This window comes from Schistocerca americana, chromosome 1 (genome assembly GCF_021461395.2).
Source record: "Schistocerca americana isolate TAMUIC-IGC-003095 chromosome 1, iqSchAmer2.1, whole genome shotgun sequence".
Lineage (NCBI taxonomy): Eukaryota > Metazoa > Arthropoda > Insecta > Orthoptera > Acrididae > Schistocerca > Schistocerca americana.
This window is the reverse complement of record NC_060119.1, coordinates 1,081,417,271-1,081,442,745: the sequence shown is the minus strand read 5'-3', so window position 1 is coordinate 1,081,442,745 and position 25,475 is coordinate 1,081,417,271.

Here is a 25,475-nt window from a genome sequence, read left to right as displayed (position 1 = left end):
CACCCGAATTGCGTGAAAATGTAATCACATGCTAGTTCTAGTATATAATATTTGACCAATGAATACCCGTTTATCATCTGCGTTTCTTCTTGGTGTAGCAATTTTAATGGCCAGTGATGTATTTCATAATCAGCTATGCATGACATTATCAGAAATTATCGATGCATATTCACCCTTTTTTACGATCTGTTGTACACAACCGAAATTATATAGTCATCATATTTCAACTGTCTTATGTGAATTGTGATGAAGGCAGTGAAAGTTTTTATATATATTTTTATTTTAATATATTCTTAATGTTGTTAATATACGATGATGTATGCACTTCACCATGGTCAGTGTAGCAGACTCTTTTACGCCGACAGTGATTGCCCACTAATTACTTCTCTTTCCTTCCTTTCATTACGGTGAGGGGCCTGTTATTTTTCTACCACGTTGAAAACTTCTTAGCAGGCTTGGGCGACATAAAAGTTTGCTTAAAAGGACCAGGAGAGCCTATAAACGTGTTCACAGCTGAATAACCTCTCCGTCGTTAAACTCCATTGTACGACACATAAAGAAATCATTTTGGAAGATAACGTGTTTAGCGAGGTGCAGACGTCAGAACAGATGTCTGGAATATGCCAAATACTCTGCTGGCTCAGCACTGAAGAATATTGGTTTAAAATCCTTGCAATAGGTACTCTGATTGGCTCACTATAATTATTTTTATTGAACACGCACTTTCCCATGTGTGCCTGCATGCAAGCTATTCAGTAGGCCAAGGTCAAATACCTGTCATAGAGTAGGACAGATTGTATATCTTCCTCCTGCTGCGCGGGGTAGCCGCGAGGTTTTAGGCGTCTTGCCACGGTTCGGACGGCTTCCCCCGTCGGAGGTTCGAGTCCTCCCTCGGGCATGGGTGTGTGTGTGTTGTCCTTAGCGTAAGTTAGTTTAAGTTAGATTGAGTAGTATGTAAGCCTAGGGACCGATGACCTCAGCAGTTTGGTCCCATAGGAACTTACCACAAATTTCCAAATTGTCTTCTTCCCGTTGCCAGGCCGTCATTGGTTAATTATTACAAAATCCACAGAAGTAGAAGGTTGTGTAGCTTATTTACGAAATTATAATTAGACAGAACACACGAGGTCTACTGCAATTGACCAGTAAGTACCTTACGCTGGGAAAAACAGCCGAGTTTCGGAAAGTTATTGCAGCAGAATCTTGCTACTGGGAGATGGAAGAGTAAAGAGTCGCTGCCAGGCAACTGATAAGACGTGACGTGCTGTCATACAGAAGGATGTCTCCATACCAGAACAGAGTGCATAAATCTTCCTGGTGTCAGAATTTACAGCCGTTGACGCCGCCATCTTCCACAGGCACACCTTATAGGAGTGGCAAGATGAGGCTCTGATGCAATCACCAAGTCGAGGGACACGCGGTGCCAGTTAGCTTCCATCAAGTGCTAACTGCACAATTTTAATGTTCGTAGCCAGCTAGCTGTTTCCATCATGCGCTTTGGCCATTCTCCTGGTGTTCATGCTTAGTTTTACATGTTATTTCTTTAATAACAAACGATTTTCACAATCATTGGCCATATCCGTGATTTTGCATTTATTGTGTTCACCCATCTGTGCCAAGGTTAGATTTCATAACTACATTCCCTCAACTATTTATTAAACGTTCACACGCGTATTTCACAGAATAGTTCATAAGTTGATGCTCTACAGTAGTAACACAAATTGTTAAAGTGACTGGTTGTTTCTGTTGTAGACAGACGAGCACCTTCATTAATACACTGACATGCCAAAATTCGTGGGATACCTCCTAACATCGTGTAGGACCTTCTTCTGCTGCCGGTGCAGGATTTTGTGCAAACTGACCTCTAGTTTATGTCCCATAAATGTTCGATGGCATTCATGTAGGGCGATCTGGGTGACCAAATTATTCGCTCGAATTGTCCAGAATGTTCTTCAATCCAGTCGCGAACACTGAAGCCCGGTGGCATGTCATCAACGATTGGGAGTATAAAGTCCACGAATGGCTGCAGAATGTCTCCAAGTAGCTGAACATAACCATTTCCAGTTAATGATAGGATCAGTTGGACCAGAAATCCCAACCCATCCCACGTAAACACAGCCCACGCCGCTATGGGGCTACCAATAGCTTTCACAATATCTTATTGACAACTTGGCTCCATGGCTTCGTGAGATCTGCGTCACACTAGAACCCTACCATCGGCGCTTACCAACAGAAATCGGGACTCATCTGATCAGGCCGCGGTTTTCCAATCGTCTAGGTCCAACCGGTCTATAGGTGATGTGGTGCTGTTAACAAAGGCACTCGCATCCGTCTCTGCTGCTATAGCCCATTGACATCAAATTTCGCCGGTCTGCCCTAACGGATACGTTCGTAGTACGTCCCACATCGATTTCTGCGGTTATTTCACGCATTGTTGCTTGTCTGTTAACACTGACAACTTTACACAAACGCCGCTGCTCTTGGTCGTTAAGCGAAGGCCGTCGGCAACTGGGTTGTCCGTGGCGAGAGGTAATGCCTGAAATTTTGCATTCTCGGCACACTCTTGACACTTTGGATCTCGGAATAAAGAATTCGCTTTTTCCAAAACGAAATGTCCCATGCGTCTGGCTCCAACTCCCATTCTGCGTCAGAAGTCCGTTAACTCCCGTCACGCGGCCGCAATGAAGTCGGAAATCTTTGGCATGAAGCACCTGGCTACAATGCATTGCCCTTTTATACCTTGTGTTCGTGATACTTACGCCATCCATATACGTGCTTAACCCACGACTTTTGTCATGTCAGTGTATATCCATGTACGTGGTGTTGCACTCGTGTTTTCACGTTTGATTGGGCCAAAAATGGCTCAGAACACTGTGGAACTTAAATTCTGAGTTCATCAGTCCCCGAGAACGTAGATCTACTTAAACCTAACTAACCTAAGGACATCACACACATACATGCCCGAGGCAGGATTCCAACCTGCGACTGTAGCGGTAGCTCGGTTCCAGACTGTAGCGCCTAGAACCGCTTGGACACTCCGGCCAGGTGATTGAGCCACCCGTAGTAGTTTTCCTTCAATAAAACGTTTCCGTTGTGCGCACTGTTTTCTTTCTTAAATTTGCATAATCTTATTGGGACCTTCTCGTCTCTGTAGGCCACCAAGGATCGGACCTACATCATATTTGGTGTATGCTAAACAGCTCAACGGGCACCTCACGTGTTGTAGTTGTCGCTGCAGAATCTTCCTCACTGAGACTGGTGACTGCAACTGTTGGCTGCCTTCTCCCCCTAATTTCTACTATCTGTTTAGGAAATTTGTATAGTTCGTCGACTTACGACACGAATGAAAGGCCATGAAACTCTCGAAGTTGATCGATATATCACTTATTCAAATAAGATCGCTATCATCTCGAAATGGTATCGCAGGAGGATGTACCCTACAAATACATTCTTTTATTTTATGCGCATGGAAAAAATTCCCCCCATTAACCATGGACCTTGACGTTGGTGGGGAGGCTTGCGTGCCTCAACGATACAGATAGCCGTACCGTAGGTGCAACCACAGCGGAGGAATATCTGGTGAGAGGCCAGACAAACGTGTGGTTCCTGAAGAGGGGCAGCAGCCTTTTCAGTAGTTGCAGGGGCAACAGTCTGGATGATTGACTGATCTGGCCTTGTAACACTAACCAAAATGGCCTTCCTGTTCTGGTACCGCGAACGGCTGAAAGCAAGGGGAAACTACAGCCGTAATTTTTCCCGAGGGCATGCAGCTTTACTGTATGATTAAATGATGATGGCGTCCTCTTGGGTAAAATATTCCGGAGGTAAAATAGTCCCCCATTCGGATCTCCGGGCGGGGACTACTCAAAAGGACGTTGTTATCAGGAGAAAGAAAACTGGCGTTCTACAGATCGGAGAGTGGAATGTCAGATTCCTTAATCGGGCAGGCAGGTTAGAAAACTTAAAAAGGGAAATGGATAGATAAAAGTTAGATATAGTGGGAATTAGTGAAGTTCGGTGGCAGGAGGAACAAGACTTTTGGTCAGGTGAATACAGGGTTATAAATACATAATCAAATAGCGGTAATGCAGTAGTAGGTTTAATAACGGATAAAAAAAACAGGTGTACGGGTAAGCGTCTACAAACAGCACAGTGAACGCATTATTGTGGCCAAGATAGACACGAAGCCCTTGCCTACTACAGTAGTTCAGGTTCATATGCCAACTAGCTCTGCAGATGACGAAGAAATTGATGAAATGTATGATGAGATAAAAGACATTATTCAGGTAGTGAAGGGAGACGAAAATTCAATAGTCATGGGTGACTGGAATTCAAGAGTAGGAAAAGGGAGAGAAGGAAACATAGTAGGTGAATATGGATTGGGGGAGAGAAATGAAAGAGGAAGCCGCCTGGTAGACTTTTGCGCAGAGCATAACTTAATCATAGCTAACACTTGGTTTAACAATCATGAAAGAAGGTTGTATACATGGAAGAATCCTGGAGATACTAAAAGGTATCAGATTGATTATATAATGGTAAGACAGAGATTTAGGAACCAGGTTTTAAATTGTAAGACATTTCCAGGGGCAGATGTGGACTCTGACCACAATCTATTGGTTATGAACTGTAGATTAAAACTTAAGAAATTGCAAACAGTTGGGACTTTAAGGAGATGGGACCTGGATAAACTGAAAGAACTAGAGGTTGTACAGAGTTTCAGGGAGAGTATAAGGGAACAATTGACAGGAATGGGGGAAAGAAATACAGTAGAAGAAGAATGGGTAGCTTTGAGGGATGAAATAAGGCAGCGGAGGATCAAATAGGTAAAAAGACGAGGGCTAGTAGAAACCCTTGGGTAACAGAAGAAATATTGAATTTAACTGATGAAAAAAGGAAATATAAAAATGCAGTAAATGAAGCAGGCAAAAAGGAATACAAACGTCTCAAAAATGATATCGACAGGAAGTGCAAAATGGCTAAGCCGGGATGGCTAGAGGACAAATGTAAGGATATAGGATAAGGATTATCTCACTAGGGGTAATATAGATACTGCCTACAGGAAAATTAAAGAGACCTTTGGAGAAAGGAGAGCCACTTGAATGAATATCAAGAGCTTTGACGGAAAACCAGTTCTAAGCAAAGAAGGGGAAGCAGATAGGTAGAAGGAGTATATAGAGAGTCTATACAAGGGTTGATGTACTTGAGGACAATATTATGGAAATGGAAGAGGATGTAGATGAAGATGAAATGGGAAATATGATACTGCCCGAAGCGTTTGACAGAGCACTGAAAGACCTAAGTCGAAACAAGGTCTCGGGAGTAGACAACATTCCATTAGAACTACTGATACCCTTGGGAGAGCCAGCCCTGACAAAACTCTGCCATCTGGTGAGCAAGATGTATAAGACAGGCGAAATACCCTCAGACTTCAAGAAGAATATAATAATCCGAATCCCAAAGAAAGCAGGTGTTGACAGATGTGAAAATGACCGAACTATCAGTTTAATAAGTCACAGCTGCAAAATGCTAACGCAAATTATTTACAGACGAATGGAGAAACTGATAGAAGCCGACCTCGGGGAAGATCAGTTTGGATTCCGTAGAAATTTTGGAACACGTGAGGCAATACTTACCCTACGACTTATCTTGCATGAAAGATTAAGGAAAGGCAAACTTACGTTTCTAGCATTTGTAGATTTAGAGAAAGCTTTTGACAATGTCGATTGGAATACTCTCTTTCAAATTCTGAAGGTGTTAGGGATAAAATACAGGGAGCGAAAGACTATTTACTATTTGTACAGAAAGCAGATGTCAGTTATAAGAGTCGAGGGGCATGAAAGGGAAGCAGTGGTTGGGAAGGGAGTGAGACAAGGTTGTAGCCTATCCCCGATGTTATTCAATCTGTATATTGAGCAAGCAATAAAGGAAACAGAAGAAAAGTACGGAGTAGGTATCCATGGAGAAGAAATAAAAACTTTGAAGTTCGCCGATGACATTGTAATTCTGTCAGAGACAGCGAAGGACTTGGAAGAGCAGTTGAACGGAATGGACAGTGTCTTGAAAGGAGGATATAAGATGAACATCAACAAGAGGATAATGGAATGTAGTCGAATTAAGTCGGGTGATGCTGAGGGAATTAGATTAGGAAATGAGACACTTAAAGTAGTAAATGAGTTTTGCTATTTGGGGAGCAAAATAACTGATGATGGTCGAAGTAGAGAGGATGTAAAACGTAGATTGGCAATGGCAAGGAAAATGTTTGTGAAGAAGAAAAATTTGTTAACGTTGAGTATAGATTTAAATGTCAGGAAGTCGTTTCTGAAAGTATTTGTATGGAGTGTAGTCATGTATGGAAGTGAAACGTGAACGATAAATAGCTTAGACAAGAAGAGAATAGAAGCTTTCGAAATGTGGTGCTACAGAAGAATGCTGAAGATTAGATGGGTAGATCACATAACTAACGACGAGGTATTGAATAGAATTGGGGAGAAGAGAAGTTTGTGGCACATCTTGACTAGAAGAAGGGATCGGTTGGTAGGACATGTTCTGAGACATCGAGGGATCACCAATTTAGTATTGGAGGGCAGCGTGGAGGGTAAAAATCGTAGAGGGAGACCAAGAGATGAATACACTAAGCAGATTCAGAAGGATGTAGGCTGCAGTAGGTACTGGGAGATGAAGAAGCTTGCACAGGATAGAGTATCATGGAGATCTGCATCAAACCAGTCTCAGGACTGAAGACCACAACAACAACATGGAAAAAATAATTTTTCAGTATTAACGACTTCCAAGTCTGTTCCTTTCGTGTATGGAATTGAGGATATGTGCATGCTATGTCTTGTTAAGTGCCCTAGCGTTTCTTATTTTCATGGTTCGTACGTATCAAATGCGATGCAGGTAGTCTTCCTTGGAAACCGATTCCCTAATTTTACCCGCTAGTGCGTCGCAGGAACAACGTAGATTTGCATGTAAGATTTCTCTTGCACTTTTTTAGAGGCTATACTGAGCTATTACGACTCTATCAATGAGTTTCTGGATTCATTCGAAGTCTGCTGTATTTCTTACTTGATACAAACCGCAAATGCTCGAACGCTAGTCTGCAATTAGTCCCAGTAGCTTTTTTCCTTTAAAGACGCATATTTCTTTCGCAAGTCTAATTTACGTGTTCGCCATACTTCATGTCGTTTTTTAGTATTACTCTTAGATATTTAAAGCACGTAACTTGCTCCAGAAATTTACCGCGGATGTAGTAACCGGATCCTATCGCATTCTTTCTCGTCGATATGTGGTCATTCTTTCGCTTCTGTTCAACACTCCCCACCCAGTATAACGTACTAGGTTCTAGTAGTTAAAAATTCTTTGAAAAAACGTCCCGTCGACAACGAGATCACTAGAGACGAAGTACAAGCTCAGATCATGGAAGTATGGGGACAGAAATCGGCCGTGCCCTTTCAAAGGAACCATCCCAGCATTTGCACAGAGCGATTTAGAGGCATCACGAAAAATCCAATTTAGGATAGTCGGATAATGTTGCTGCTCTTTAGTTCAGTTCAATGTTCCTTTTAGCCTTTATGCGAAGGAAGATGGCCGACGCTCTTGTGGAAAGTAGTGATCTCGCAGTACATACAGTATAAAATCTAATATGAATTCCGTCAACAGCTGGTACTACGTATATTTAGTTTTCATTACTTTTTGAATGGATATGAACATACTTGTATTTCGAAACATCTACCTTGCACGAATGAATGCACCGTTGAAACACTGGAAGTATTCTAAAGCGGAAGTTAATATTTCGTATTTTTGTCTGTTGCCTTCAGCTTTAGCACTAGACTGATCCACGAGAGCCAGGGTGGAATTTTGGGAATAGATCATTGATGAAGTATAGAATCTGAACTTCCTACAATTCTGTTTTACCGGGTGATCAAAACTTCAGTATAAATTTGAAAACTTACTAAACCACGGAATAATGTAGATAGAGAGGTAAAAATTGACACACATGCGTGGAATGACATGGGGTTTTATTAGAACAAAAAAAAAAGTTCAGAAAATGTCCGACAGATGGCGCTGGACAGCAACACGTCAGGGACTGCGCATGACAGTCGTGTATAAAAGGAACCTTAATGAGAGAGAGAATCAGATGCGCCAGCAGTCGCAGCTTGTTGACGTTACCTGAAAAGGCGATTTTAGTGAAGCTGTATTATCAGAATGGGGAATGTGCTAGTTCAGCGTTACGATCCTATCGCCATAGGAAGGGGATTCGAACGGGTAAAGATCCGTTGACAAATGCAGCTGTGGCGAGAATGATTTCGAAGTTCGAAGCCACGGGTTGTTTATACGATAGACCCCGTAGTAGCCGACCGAGCACAAGGCGTAATGCTGCTGAGACAGTTAAGGAAGAAATGGAGACTGTAGCGGGTTCGTCTATGCACAGGGAAGTCAGCGCTCGTGCAGTCGCACGTCGCACCGGCATTCCATACAATACTGTTTGGTTGGCACTTAGGCGTACCCTCCGATGCTATCCGTAGAAAATCCATCGACATCATGGACTGTTACCTGGCGATTAGTGAAGCGGACGGCATTTGCGGTGTGGGCGTTTCAAAATATGGCGGAAGGTGACGATTGGTTGAGTAACGTGTTGTGGACCGACGAAGCTCATTTCACGCCCCGAGGGTCTGTCAAGGCCTACAACTGCAGAATTTGGGCTACCGAAAATCCTAGAACTGTCGTGGAAACTCCATTGCACGACGAGAAAGTCACGGTATGGGTTGGATTTACCACATCTCCCGTTATCGGGCCTTTTTTCTTCGAGGAAATGCGTGATTCTGGTTTTGTAACTGCTACCGTGACGGGTGAGAGGTACGCCGATATGTTACAGAATGGCATCATCCCCAGCCTGGCTGATCAACACCTGCTGGAACGTACGATGTTTATGCAGGATGGCGCCCCACCCTATATTGCTAGACGCGTGAAAGATCTCTTGCGCGTCGTTTGGTGATGATCGTGTACTCAGCCGCCACTTGCGTCATGCTTGGCCTCCCAGGTCCCCAGATCTCAGTGTGTGCTATTACTGGCATTGGGGTTACCTGAAGTCGCAAGTGTATCGTGATCGACCGACATCTCTAGGGATGCTGAAAGACAACATCCGACGCCAATGCCTCACCATAACTCCGGACATGCTTTACAGTGCTGTTCACAACATTATTCCTCGACTACAGCTATTGTGGAGGAATGATGGTGGACATATTGAGCATTTCCTGTAAAGAACATCATCTTTGCTTTGTCTTACTTTGTTATGCTAATTATTGCTATTCTGATCAGATGAAACGCCATCTGTCGGACATTTTTTGAACTTTTGTAGCTTTTTGGTTCTAATAAACCCCATGTCATTCCAAGCATGTGTGTTAATTTGTACCTCTCTATCTACATTATTTCGTGATTTATTCAGTTTTCAAATTTATACTGACTTTCTTTTTGATCACCCGCTAGATCTGTCAGCAGCATCGGTTAAAATTCTTGTAGGCTGAACGCGTAGCCCTTCTTATGGACGGACGAGTTGCCATTGAGGTATTATGGTCAGATGTCCTACATGAATCTTTTGTAGTGAGTCTGTAAGAAACTTGTTTCTCCGAATACTTACCTTTCCTCTGTGCAGACGGAAATCCAATTATTCTGCACCGAAACTACCTTCTGAACCGATGCGTGCAGAATTCTCTTTGGCATTGTCGTCATATTTGTGTGTAATCTAGGACTTCTCTGGACTTTTTACTTCAGCTGCCCCGACCACTTCCTCCTCCTCCTCTTCCCCATCCTTATTCTCTCACCGCCTCCCCCCTCCCCCGCCGCCCTTCATTTCAAAACAGCCGGCATCAATTTATTGCTTAGCCTGACAGGTCGTGGCTGCTTTCGACGCGCATACTCGTATGTTTATGGAAGAAAAGAGGATGAGGGTTTAATGTCCAGGTTGACGGCGAGCCCATTAGAGACGGAGACTGGGAACGGCGACATCATTTATCGTATACGGTTTACCAGAAGCACAAGAAACCAAAATATTGATGGATTTAGATCGCCGACCTACCGAATGCACATCCAATGTCTTAGCTCGGTGCGTACATGTTGAATCGTTCCAGCTCCCGGACGGTGCTTAACTATCAAGAGCGAAATGAAGCAATGAAATTTCAACACAAATAATAACTCTGTAACACCACGGTGAGAAATATTCACAGGTACAGAGCCAAAGTTCTGCTTGTTCTTCCCGGTCTTAATTATCTCCTCTGTCGAGGGGGTACAAGCAAGAAGTATATTTTTTTGTCTGTCCCAACAGAATTTTCTGCTATGCATGTGTCCTCTACGAGCATGATCTACCTCGTGGTGATTCATCAGGTTTGGACAATTCCATTACTAATTAAGGTTTTCATCTATTTTGATGACTGACAATTCACTTGAGCATGGCTGGTCCAGAACACTGCATTCATCACACACCATCTGAATCTATAATACACTCTCTAACTTAATCTCTTTTAATAAAGACAAATTGGAATATTAAAATAGTGTTTGGAAAATCTCACTTTTCACAGTGCAATGTTTCGCTGGAATGTTTTTCAATATCTTAATAAGTAGAAAAGCTGTCAGATTAACACCTTTGTTTAAAAAAAACTCTGTAACTGAATATTTATGGATGAGATTCTCTTAAGCCTTTTGACAGATGGCCATTACAGCTTCTTCGTATATCTAGCACAGCTAGTTTCGGAGTAAGACGTTTCCTGTTTGATGAAAGAGGTTATTGTATTCGTAATGTCTCCTATGATCAATTTTGAATTAAAAGTCACAGGATATTAAGTTGCTTCTTTGTTTCAATTAGTGATTCTTAGATTGAACAGCCACGTGACCAACTAGTATGCATGGCCACAACTTACGTGACTCACAACTATACAATCCCATCAAAAATTAACAAAGTTCACTTAGCTAGCAGCGTCAAAACGTTCCTATCGGAGCGCAAAAAAGCGAATGTGTTGCTGTTTATTTAAAAGACTGTCTGAAAGTATGGTACCACTAGCATTTACGAAACATCTTCCACAAAGAAGTAATACTTCTAAGGAAATATTGCGATACGAAAGTTGCATGAGGATACTGACACGGCCCTCCTGCGTACTGATAAATTTTGTTGGCTCTGGAAGTCCATAAGGAAAAAATATGTGATCTAATAAGTTCTGGTGCGTACAGGAAGATGAACAAAGATGTTACCAACAATGTAACAACAAGTACTGCAGCCTTACTGAACCTTCATCGCTACCAAATGAAGTTATATCAAGTTTAAAAGTGCGAAGTGCGGACGTTTTATGGGCTTCCTAAAGTTCAGAAGATGGATAAGGATGAGCATCTAGAGGATCTGTCTATACCGCCAACAACGAGCACTGTTGGTTCACCAACGTATCTCTCTTTATTATTAAAATCATAGGTAGGAAAATGTAGTCAACATATTCCTAGTTCTGTGGATTTTGTTCAGAGACTTAGCAGCCTCGGGCCAAACAGTACAGATGTGCTGATTAGTTTTGACGTAGTATCATTAGGCTTCTTCGTCACTTATCGGCCAAGATTTTCGGAAAAAACATCACGGCCTGTCATCTTATTTTCACTTTAATGGTGAATTTTATGTACAGATTGATGGAGTTGCTATGGGAGGCCCCCTCGGCCCTCTGGTAGCTAATTTATTTATGGAAGACAAGGCACTGAATTCCACAAGTTTTAAACCATCCGTTGCAGGAGGTACGTGGGCGATACATTTGCAATATGGCCTCACGGGACAGGTGAATGACATCGATTTCTTGAGCATCTGATTTCTATCCACGCTAGATTAAATTTACAATGGAAATAGAAAAAGATGGCTGCCTCCCTGTTTTGGATGTTTTCATTCGTCATAAAGTTACTTTAGGACATGCTGTACATCGTAAACCAATGCATGCGAATGTATATCTACAGGCCAATAGCTGCCACGATCCTTCACATACCTTAGGTGTCCTTAAGACTTTATTGTGCAGGGCACACTGTAAATTCGATGATGATACTTTACAAGACGATCTCACACACCTGAAGAGCATTTTTAAAGTGAACGGATATTCCCAGCGACAAATTCGCAGAGCATTCAATGCGAACCCTAGAATGTAAGTACGTCATGTGGAAGGAGAAAGTAATATCTTCATATCAAGAGCGTTTTTGCCTTACGTGAGTGCTCTTTCCTCGAAGATAAGTCGTATTCACTAGAAACATCGTGTTAAGGTGATGTTCCGGCCTCCAAAGTAGATTGCAGTCTTACTTGGTTCTGTGGATGATGATTTATCGCTTCGTAAGGCGTGTGTGTATCAGATTCCTCGCGGAATTTTTGCCAAGTCATTCATAGGTCAGAAAACACGCAGCGTTCACGAGAGGTTGCTTTTCCGCTTCTATTTTCAAGGAAGCCATAAAAATTACGTTAACCCATAACATTATAGAGGTAATGGTTTTAATTTTGATATGACATGGAATCCAGCTCTTGGCGTTATGAAACTGCATAGAAATCGTCAAGGTGTCACCGCCGCCAAATATACATCGACAGCCGATGACCAGACGATACGCGGCTGAAGTATCAGTTGAAGAAGTAGTGTTTGCGCGGCAGCATGTCCGACGTTTGATGGATTATAGTAAAGTTATTGTTATTTTCAAGACTAAAAAAATGTTGTTGACAAATTCTTCAGTGTTACAATACCGTCCTACACATTTTTTTACATTCATACGTAAACAAATTACACTTTAAGACGTATTTGGAAGAAAATGAAAAAAAGTTGATTTAGTGCAAAAAAGTCACAGGATCGGGTGGCGAATTTATCGTACGCATATACTACAAAATAAAAATTTACCACAGATCAGTTCCTGGCACTGTGTACCCATGTTGCTGATTTATTCTCGGATTCTTGGGAGGTTGGGCCTGGGTGGCAAGGTGTGTGTCAAGCGCCAGGCCACCAATCCAAAGCTGTCAGATTCCAGATTCAGTCTTAGGATTTTTTCTGTCGCTTATTACTTATTTCGTCCCTGGAAATAAATTGTCAGTTGAAAGACGCACGGTGATTCAGAATTTACGCTGCATCGCAGTAGGTCTTCCTACAACTGGCTAGGTAGATCAGTTCAAAATTCAGAGGAAGGAAAAGATTTATCGCCTCCAGTAAAGTACTGTTATGCTCAAATCAACCTTCAGATTGAAGACTGCTTTGCTTACCCTTTCGCTGATATAAAACGCTTAATGCTGGCCATCCTTGCCGGCTGACATGAAACGACAATGGTCCCGGCGGAGGTTCGAGTCCTCCCTCGGGCATGGGTGTCTGTGTTTGTCCTTAGGATCATTTAGGTTAAGTAGTGTGTAACCTTAGGGACTGATGACCTTAGCAGTTAAGTCCCATAAGATTTCACACACATTTGAACATTTTTTGAATCAACAAGAAACCAAAGTTAATTACATTTAGGTCGTAAAAGACCAGTGCTTCTACCAAACAAATTTAATTTCTATATGCGTAACCACATGCATAGCATTACTTAGCTATAGCAGATTGCACATTACTTTTTGGCCCATCTTTATACAGCGAAAAAGATCAATAAAGTTGAATGCACTGGAGTGTGTCATATCCGGTAAGTATTTTCACAAACAGTTTTAAAGGTAGAATCTTACTACTTTATCGGCTCATTTATAAGTTCCGGTGAACAGAAAACTATCGTTCAATCTTCCAGGATGTTTCACAGTACATACCTCCACTCACCTCGAGCGCTATCCTCATAATAACATATTCAGTTTTTGGGTGTATTACATTCTACTCCAAATCTTTATCCATGTGACTTTCTAGACATTATTTTCTATATGGCTGGTAGCGGACGATGAGACTACTCACAAGTGTTAAGTGAACAGACAGATTTCGCTAGCCATAGTTATTTTAATAATCTTAAAGACTTACTTTAAATTTAGCAGCTTACATATGTCAGTTTATTTTAAAACTCTAATATCTCACGCTACATAGTAAGTTTCGTCTTTGCTCACCCCATTTTAAACAATGAAGTGTATCTGTGAAGCGTTTCTGAAACAACACACCCAAGTGTTCGCCTTGAGTGACGTGATGCGCAATTACAGTGTGGATAAATCAGCGTTTGCTAACAGTAAAGCTTTAAAATGTTCTTCCTAGATCTTTCGGTAAGTTTTTTATGGTTTCTCATCACATTTTCCGTTATTTGATTGGCGAATTTCGAAAGTTAACATATAACCTTCTCAGAACAGGAATGTACGTTTAACATCACTTCACTCAAGAACAGAAGCAGATAATGTATTAAAGCGATTTGCACCTGTTTGTGGACTCAAAGGGTCCGAAATGCGTCATGTGATATAATAAAAGACGAAAATTTGTGTCTGAAGGCGTTATTATTCCTACTTCCCATGCACTCGAAGGTGAGGTGAAACGGATTATCAAGTATGGAAACGACGTTGCTTGCTGTTCTCGCGTAACATTCACTTATTGAGGCTTGATGAAATTAGAGAAAACCAGAATGAGAAAAACGCTTTGCTATTCTATGCGCCTTACTAATGCAGTGCAGCATTATTCGAGCTGAATATAGTGCTTTTTAATCGGATATATAATGGCTGTATAGTTTGTCGGACTGGGAATTAATAATTTAACTTTATAGCTGTCACTTAACTAGGTCTTCCGCTCAAATTTTTATTTATTTAATTATTTTTATTTTTTTATTTTAGCATCTGAGCAGAACTCATAGAGCCAGCGTCATACATATAACATTTAACGTAAACACAAACATATATAAAATTATAGTAGAATCATGTTGGAAGTTCAAATGCTTTTGCAGAAAAAGACATATAAAAGGCGATAAATTCTCAAGTCTTTCAAGTAGTATGGTGATACGTTGGCAAACAGCAACCGATGGTGACTAGACGTTACAGGAGAGCCTTCTAGTATTGTATATGTTCGTGCTGCCAAGAAAGATGCTACGACTTCGCCATATTCGCACGATGGGGTCGCGACCAGATCAGTGCGATGTAGATGCTTCGTGCAATGGCCGTGGTTGAATGTGTGACACCTTACAGTGTTCGTGAGACTTCTGGAAAATCGGTTTTTCTCGTGCCAGAAGTTAGGAATCAGCCCTGGGTTCACATAATCTTTGCCCGTGTACTTAGAGGTCTGTTACCTTTCTGTGTTCAACTTGTCTCTGATTGTTGATTTAACTACGTTTAATGGAACGAGCGTTCCAGTGCACTATGTTCCTCGGGGTCGGCTCTTTTAAATCACGCCCGATAAGCTGGCGAGCGCGTATTGTCTTCCTTTTACCCTCCACGCAGTTGCGTAAGTCTGTTGTGTGGTTTATGGGTAATTCGAACCACAAGACCACACACAACACAGTCGGGAACAAAATATCGGTCTCAGTTTTCTCGAGTATCATGTTATTACAGCAAAAACAGATGAGGTTCACAAACCCCCGTGCCAGGCCGTGTTTTTTCCTCTGAGAAACTCTGACGTTCACATTATCAGCCCGGCAATATTTTACGTGATATAGTAATCGGTTGGTAGTTTATTATTTATGTAAGAAAAGATTGTTCCGCAATAATAAAGACAAATGTGACGTATAAATAATATTCGTTTCTGAGAGCAAATTACAAGTATCTGTAGTATGATTGCGGTTAGAAAGACAGATCTGGTTTACTTATTTTAAAAACTATTTTGTAGTTTTTCAATAACCATGCGAAGTTGTCTCAGAGTATTTACTGAAGTTTCAGTTGATTCCTGCAGAAAGAGCAAGCTAAAACGTCGGAAAGAGGGTAATAAACAGAAACTCCCAACTGTCGAAAGCTGTTGCTTCCAATACTCTCACAGCAAATCTTGATTTAAGTCGCGAATGTTTCCTTTTTCGTTATCTTGTGTTAAATTATGGCGTACCACTGGATATCGGTTAGTTGCAGACAGATACTTAACCAATCTGTGACACGTAGAGGCGAAGCAATGTACTGTGATGACGAGGAGACCATCATTCTAGCCTCCGATGGACAGCGTCCCGGTTAGCAACAGACAACCAGCAGAGAAATCTGAAATGGGGTTTGAATCTGGCAGTTTTGGGAAAAGACTAGAGAGTGATCATCTGAACTGGTTTACTTCCTTTTCATAAACTTAACAAACTGCCTATTGGCTTCTGCCTCGGCTTCTTCGGCCAACGTTTGTTTGAAGATTTTTCTGACGGTTCGCCAACACGAGTGGATGTTGCGCGCCAGGTACATACACTACTGGCCATTAAAATTGCTACACCACGAAGATGACGTGCTACAGAAGCGAAATTTAACCGACAGGAAGAAGATGCTGTGATATGCAAATGATTAGCTTTTCAGAGGATTCACACAAGGTTGGCGCCGGTGGCGAAATCTACAACGTGCTGACATGAGGAATGTTTCCAACCGATTACTCATACACCAACAGCAGTTGACCGGCGTTGCCTGGTAAAATATTGTTGTGATGCCTCGTGTAAGGAGGAGAAATACGTACCATCACGTTTCCGACTTTGATAAAGGTCGGATTGTAGCCTATCGTGATTGCGGTTTATCGTATCGCGACATTGCTGCTCGCGTTGGTCGAGATCCAATGACTGTTAGCAGAATGTGGGATCGGTGGGTTCAGGAGGGTAATACGGAACGCCGTGCTGAATCCCAACGGCCTCGTATCACTAGCAGACGAGATGACAGGCATCTTATCCGCATGGCTGTAACGGATCGTGCAGCCACGTCTCGATCCCTGTGTCAACAGATGGGGACGTTTGCAAGTCAACAACCATCTGCACGAACAGTTCGACGACATTTGCAGCAGTATGGACTATCAGCTCGGAGCCCGTGGCTCCGGTTACCCTTGACGCTGCATCACACACAGGAGCGCCTGCGATGGTGTACTCAACGACGAACCTGGGTGCACGAATGGCAAAACGTCATCTTTTCGGATGAATCGCGGTTCTGTTTAGAGCACCATAATGGTCGCATCCGTGTTTGGCGACATCGCGGTGAACGCACATCGGAAGCGTGTATTCGTCATCGCCATACTGGTGTATCACCCGGCCTGATGGTATTGGGTACCATTGGTGACACGTCTCGGTCACCTCTTGTTCGCATTGACGGCAAATTGAACAGTGGACGTTACATTTCAAATGTGTTACGACCCGTGGGTCTACCCTTCATTCGATCCCTGCGAAACCTTACATTTCAGCGGGATAATGCACGACCGCATGCTGCAGGTCCTGTACGGGCCTTTCTGGATACAGAAAATTTTCGACTGCTGCCCTGGCCAGCACATTCTCCAAATCTCTCACCAACTGAAAACGTCTGGTCAATGGTGACCGAGCAATTGGCTTTGTCACAATACGCCAGTCACTACTCTTGATGAACTGTGGTATCGTGTTGAAGCTGCATGGGCAGCTATGCCTGTACACGCCATCTCAATGCCCAGGCGTGTCGATGCCGTTATTACGGCCAGAGGTGGTTGTCCTGGGTACTGATTTCTCAGGATCTATGCACCCAAATTGCGTGAAAATGTAATCACATGTCAGTTCTAGTACAATATATTTGTCCAATGAATACCCGTTTATCATCTGCATTTCTTCTTGGTGTAGCAATTTTAATGGCCAGTAGTGTATAATCTGCGGCTGCGAGCTCGACTCCAGTTCACCACCAGGAGTGAAGGGTGAAGCTTTGACAATGCCATCCACTCGTACTGGCGAAACGTCACAGAAATCGTCAAACATATGCCGGCGCCGGCGAAGCACCCGAGGCAGAAGCTAACAGGCAGTTTGTCAACAAGTGGACACGAAAGCCTTAACAATTTTTCACATACACTCTCTACCAGCAGAACACTATTGGCTACATAGTGCATTCTGTCATTGACTACCTTCCTCGAACTCCTTGCAGCGTTAGTCTTCGAGCAAACAGCGTCTTGTGGTTGACAATAATACTGTTGAATAACCTATGCATTCTCGACCTCATGTTAGGTTACTTAGCTAATACAACAACTTTGACAGCTCTGCACAGAAACGAAGGCTATGACAAAAATGGCAACTATTACCTAACCAGGTAATCCAAGGCTTTATCTAGTCATAAATACCTCCATAATCTTCTACAATCAAGTGTACCTGCTAAGCCGCCTGTCTCCATACAGGAGAGCTTGTTAGGAGTTAATATATTCAGTCTGGCATAAAAAGTGAAGCACTCAGGAGGTGAGGAGGAAACAAAATGAAACTTTACGGGTTGAGAGGGTATGTGATGTTGTTTCAGTGATTACAAAACCGATTTGAATTTAGAAAGAACTTGGCAGTATGAGCCCAGTTATCAATATGACGTTGCACTACCCATGTGCTGGCTGCGTGCAGCGATTCGGTTTCCGGAAGGATGTCATAAAGCCGTTGTATCCACTTCTGAGGGAACGTGTCTCGAGTACTATTGCAACTGATACATGATATCCTGGATACTGGAACCAGGATAGATTTGACGTCCGAGCTGCTACCATACATGTTATATCACGGACAGATCTGGGAATCCTGCTGCCCGCTGAATACCTTAACATCACTCAGACAGTTCACACCGAGACGTACCATGTTTAGGCAACATTGTAGTGTTGAAAAATGGGACCACGGTAACGCCGTATGAGAGGTAATACAGGACGACGCAGGATGTCCGTCACATACCGTTGTGCTGTCATAGTTCGCTCAATCACTACCAGCCTTGACCTGACTACTCCCATCAAGACGCCAGGAGTAACATCGCTGTTCCTCTCCAAAACATTGAAGAATGGGATGTCTCCCCAGGTATCTGGAACTATACAGAACCGCGATTCGTCGTTGAACACAAGCGACGCCATTTATTAGCACTCTGTGCTTCCCGCTAACGGCATCACGGCAAACACAGTCATCTGAGTTATGGTGTAGACGGCAGGCTACGTTGTTGTTGTTGTGGTCTTCAGTCCTGAGACTGGTTTGATGCAGCTCTCCATGCTACTCTATCCTGTGCATGCTTCTTCATCTCCCAGTACCTACTGCAACCTACATCCTTCTGAATCTGCTTAGTGTATTCATCTCTTGGTCTCCCTCTACGATTTTTACCCTCCACGCTGCCCTCCAATACTAAATTGGTGATCCCTTGATGCCTCAGAACATGTCCTACCAACCGATCCCTTCTTCTGGTCAAGTTGTGCCATAAACTTCTCTTCTCGCCAATCCTATTCAATACTTCCTCATGAGTTATGTGATCTACCCATCTAATCTTCAGTATTCTTCTGTAGCACCACATTTCAAAAGCTTCTATTCTCTTCTTGTCCAAACTATTTATCGTCCATGTTTCACTTCCATACATTGCTACACTCCATACAAATACTTTCAGAAATGACTTCCTGACACTTAAATCTATACTCGATATAAACAAATTTCTCTTCTTCAGAAACGCTTTCCTTGCCACTGCCAATCTACATTTTATATCCTCTCTACTTCGACCATCATCAGTTATTTTTCTCCTCAAATAGCAAAACTCATTTACTACTTTAAGTGTCTTATTTCCTAATCTAATTCCCTCAGCATCACCCGACTTAATTCGACTACATTCCATTATCCTCGTTTTGCTGCTGTTGACGTTCATCTTATACCCTCCTTTCAAGACACTGTCCATTTCGTTCAAATGCTCTTCCAAGTCCTTTGCTGTCTCTGACAGAAATACAATTTCATCGGCGAACCTCAAAGTTTTTATTTCTTCTCCATGGATTTTAATACCTACTCCGAATTGTTCTTTTGTTTCCTTTACTGCTTGCTCAATATACAGATTGAATAACATCGGGGAGAGGCTACAACCCTGTCTTACTCCCATCCCAACCACTGCTTCCCTTTCATGTCACTCGACTCTTATAACTGCCATCTGGTTTTTGTACAAATTGTAAATAGCCTTTCGCTCCCTGTATTTTACCCCTGCCACCTTCAGAATTTGAAAGAGAGTATTTCAGTCAACATTGCCAAAAGCTTTCTCTAAGTCTAGACATGCTAGAAACGTAGGTTTGCCTTTCCTTAATCTTTCTTCTAAAATAAGTCGTAAGGTCAGTATTGCCTCACGTGTTCCAGTATTTCTACGGAATCCAACCTGATCTTCCCCGAGGTCGGCTTCCACCAGTTTTTCTATTCGTCTGTAAAGAATTCGTGCTAGTATTTTGCAGCTGTGACTTATTAAACTGATTGTTCGGTAATTTTCACATCTGTCAACACCTGCTTTCTTTGGGATTGGAATTATTATATTCTTCTTGAAGTCTGAGGGTATTTCGCCTGTTTCATACATCTTACTCACCAGATGGTAGAGTTTTGTCAGGATTGGCTCTCCCAAGGCCGTCAGTAGTTCTAATGGAATGTTGTCTACTCCCGGGGCCTTGTTTCGACTCAGGTCTTCCAGTGCTCTGTCAAACTCTTCACGCAGTAACGTATCTCCCATTTCATCTTCATCTACATCCTCTTCCATTTCCATAATATTGTCCTCAAGTACATCGCCCTTGTATAGACCCTCTATATACTCCTTCCACCTTTCTGCTTTCCCTTCTTTGCTTAGAACTGGGTTTCCATCTGAGCTCTTGATGTTCATGCAAGTGGTTCTCTTTTCTCCAAAGGCCTCTTTAATTTTCCTGTAGGCAGTATCTATCTTACCCCTAGTGAGATAAGCCTCTATATCCTTACATTTGTCCTCTAGCCATCCCTGCTTAGCCATTTTGCACTTCCTGTCGACCTCATTTTTGAGACGTTTGTGTTCCTTTTTGCCTGCTTCATTGACTGCATTTTTATATTTTCTCCTTTCATCAATCAAGTTCCATATTTCTTCTGTTACCCAAGGATTTCTACTAGCCCTCGTCTTTTTACCTACTTGATCCTCTGCTGCCTTCACTATTTCATCCCTCAAAGCTACCCATTCTTCTTCTACTGTCTTTCTTTCCCCCATTCCTGTCAATTGTTCCCTTATTCTCTCCCTGAAACTCTGTACAACCTCTGGTTCTTTCAGTTTATCCAGGTCCCATCTCCTCAAATTCCCACCTTTTTGCAGTTTTTTCAGTTTTAATCTACAGGTTATTACCAATAGATTGTGGTCAGAGTCCACGTCTGCCCCTGGAAATGTCGTACAATTTAAAACCTGGTTCCTAAATCTCTCTTACCATTATATAATCAATCTGATACCTTTTAGTATCTCCAGCGTTCTTCCATGTATACAACCTTCTTTCATGATTCTTAAACCAACTGTTAGCTTTGATTAAGTTGTGCTCTGTGCAAAATTCTACCAGGCGGCTTCCTCTTTCATTTCTTAGCCCCAATCCATATTCACCTACTATGTTTCCTCCTCTCCCTTTTCCTACTACCGAATTCCAGTCACCCATGACTATTAAATTTTCATCATCCTTCACTATCTGAATAATTTCTTTTATTTCATCATACATTTCTTCAATTTCTTCGTCATCTGCAGAGCTAGTTGGCATATAAACTTGTACTACTGTGGTAGGTGTGGGCTTCGTATCTATCTTGGCCACAATGATGCGTTCACTATGCTCTTTGTAGTAGCTTACCCGCATTCCTATTTTCCTATTCATTATTTAACCTACTCCTGCATGTCCCCTATTTGATTTTGTGTTTATAATCCTGTAGTCACCTGACCAGAAGTCTTGTTCCTCCTGCCACCGAACTTCACTAATTCCCACTATATCTAACTTTAACCTATCCATTTCCCTTTTTAAATTTTCTAACCTACCTGCCCGATTAAGGGATCTGACATTCCACGCTCCGATCCGTAGAACGCCACTTTTTCTTTCTCCTGATAACTACATCCTCTTGAGTAGTCCCCGCCCGGAGATCCGAATGGTGGACTATTTTACCTCCGGAATATTTTACCCAAGAGGACGCCATCATCATTTAATCATACAGTAAAGCTGCATGCCCTCGGGAAAAATTACGGCCGTAGTTTCCCCTTGCTTTCAACCGTTCGCAATACCAGCACAGCAAGGCTGTTTTGGTTATTGTTACAAGGCCAGATCAGTCAATCATCCAGACTGTTGCCCTTGCAACTAGGCTGCTGCCCCTCTTGAGGAACCACACGTTTGTCTGGCCTCTCACCAGATACCCCTCCGCTGTGGCTGAGGCACGCAAGCCTCCCCACCAACTGCAAGGTCCATGGTTCATGGGGAGGGGCTACGTATGGGACGGTAATTCCTTGGTCCGGCTGCTGCTACTCTCCGACCAATGGTGTAGTGTGACACAGAATGTAGCACGGAATTCATTACATGTTTTCGGATGGCAAGTAGAGCTGTGAATGTGTAACGATGCGCTTGGTGCTCAATACGGCGATTCTACTTTGAAGTGGTCAGCCATGGTCGGCCCGAACCTCGACGACAGTCCAAAATCGGGCCACTGTCACATTCGAATGCCCCAAATATCTGAGTATTACAAGGTTTGACCAACTGCCCAAACAGAGAGCACAATGAGGCCCCTTCAAACATAATCAGGTGATGATCTACATCTACATGATTACTCTGCAATTCACATTTAAATGCTGGGCAGAGGGTTCATCGAACCACAATCATACTATCTCTTTACCATTCCACTTCCGAACAGCGCGCGGGAAAAACGAACACCTAAACCTTTCTGTTCGAGCTCTGATTTCTCTTATTTTATTTTGATGATCATTCCTACCTATGCAGGTTGGGCTCTACAAAATATTTTCGCATTCGGAAGAGAAAGTTGGTGACAAATTTCGTAAATAGATCTCGCCGCGACGAAAAACGTCTTTGCTTTAATCACTTCCATCCCAACTCGCGTATTATATCTGCCACACTATCTCTCCTATTACGTGATAATACAAAACGAGCTGCCCTTTTTTGCACCCTTTCGATGTCCTCCGTCAATCCCACCTGGTAAGGATCCCACAACGCACAGCAATATTCTAACAGAGGACGAACGAGTGTAGTGTAAGCTGTCTCTTTAGTGGACTTGTTGCATCTTCTAAGTGTCCTGCCAATGAAACGCAACCTTTGGCTCGCCTTCCCCACAATATTATCTATGTGGTCTTTCCAACTGAAGTTGTTCGTAATTTTAACACCCAGGGACTTAGTTGAATTGACAGCCTTGAGAATTGTACTATTTATCGAGTAATCGAATTCCAACGGATTTCTTTTGGAACTCATATGGATCACCTCACACTTTTCGTTATTTAGCGTCAACTGCCACCTGCCACACCATACAGCAATCTTTTCTAAATCGCTTTGCAACTGATACTGGTCTTCGGATGACCTTACTAGACGGTAAATTACAGCATCATCTGCGAACAACCTAAGAGAACTGCTCAGATTGTCACCCAGGTCATTTATATAGATCAGGAACAGCAGAGGTCCCAGGACGCTTCCCTGGGGAACACCTGATATCACTTCAGTTTTACTCGATGATTTGCCGTCTATTAGTACGAACTGCGACCTTCCTGACAGGAAATCACGAATCCAGTCGCACAACTGAGACGATACCCCGTAGGCCCGCAACTTGATTAGAAGCCGCTTGTGAGGAACGGTGTCAAAAGCTTTCCGGAAATCTAGAGATATGGAATCAACTTGAGATCCCCCGTCGATAGCGGCCATTACTTCGTGCGAATAAAGAGCTAGTTGCGTTGCACAAGAACGATGTTTTCTGAAACCATGCTGATTACGTATCAATAGATCGTTCCCTTCGAGGTGATTCGTAATGTTTGAATACAGTATATGCTCCAAAACCCTACTGCAAACCGACGTCAACGATATAGGTCTGTAGTTCGATGGATAACTCCTACTACCCTTCTTAAACTTTGGTGCGACCTGCGCAATTTTCCAGTCTGTAGGTACAGATCTATCGGTGAGCGAGCGGTTGTATATGATTGCTAAGTAGGGAGCTATTGTATCAGCGTAATCTGAAAGGAACCTAATCGGTATACAATCTGGACCTGAAGACTTGCCCGTATCAAGCGATTTGAGTTGCTTCGCAACCCCTAAGGTATCTACTTCTAAGAAACTCATGCTAGCAGCTGTTCGTGTTTCAAATTCTGGAATATTCCATTCGTCTTCCCTGGTGAAGGAATTTCGGAAAACTGCGTTCAATAACTCCGCTTTAGCGGCACAGTCGTCGGTAACAGTACCGTCGGCACTGCGCAGCGAAGGTATTGACTGCGTCTTGCCGCTTGTGTACTTTACATACGACCAAAATTTCTTCGGATTTTCTACCAAATTTCGAGACAATGTTTCGTTGTGGAACCTATTAAAGGCATCTCGCATTGAAGTCCGTGCCAAATTTCGCGCGTCTGTAAATTTTAGCCAATCTTCGGGATTTCGCGTTCTTCTGAACTTTGCATGCTTTTTCGGTTGCCTCTGCAACAGCGTTCGGACCAGTTTTGTGTACCATGGGGGAACAGTTCCATCTCTTACCAGTTTATGAGGTATGAATCTCTCAATTGCTGTTGCTACTATATCTTTGAACTTGAGCCACATCTCGTCTACATTTCCATAGTCAGTTCGGAAGGAATGGAGATTGTCTCTTGACACTTTTTCCGCTTTTTTAAATAAAATTATTTTGCGTTTGTTTCTGGTGGATTTGGAAGAAACGGTATTGAGCCTAGACTACAACGACCTTGTGATCACTAATCCCTGTATCATCATGATGCTCTCTATTAGCTCTGGATTGTTTGTGGCTAAGAGGTCAAGTGTGTTTTCTCAAGCATTTACAACTCGCGTGGGTTCGTGGACTAACTGCTCGAAATAATTTTCGGAGAAATCATTTAGGGCAATCTTGGAAGATGTTTCCTGCCTACCACAGGTTTTGAACAAGTATTTTTGCCAAAATATAGAGGGAAGGTTGAAGTCCCCACCAACTATAACCGTATGAGTGGGGTATTTATTTGTTACGAGACTCAAATTTTCTCTGAACTGTTCAGCAACTATATCATTGGAGTCTCGGGGTCAGTAGAAGGAGCCAATTATTAACTTAGTTCGGCTGTTAAGTATAACCTCCACCCATACGAATTCGCACGGAGTATCTACTTCGACTTCACTACAAGATAAACCACTACTGATAGACACAAACACTCCACCACCAATTCTGCCTAATCTGTCTTTCCTGAACACCGTCTGAGACTTCGTAAAAATTTCTGCAGAACTTATTTCAGGCTTTAGCCAGCTTTCTGTATCTATAACGATTTCAGCTTCTGTGCTTTCTATTAGCGCTTGAAGCTCAGAGACTTTCCCAGCACAACTACAACAATTTGCAACTACAATTCCGACTGTTCCTTGATCCAAGCACGTCCTGTATTTGCCATGCACCCTTTGAGATTGCAGCCCACCCCGTACTTTCCCGAGGCCTTCTAACCTAAAAAACCGCCCAGTCCACCCCAAACAGCCTCCGCTACCCGT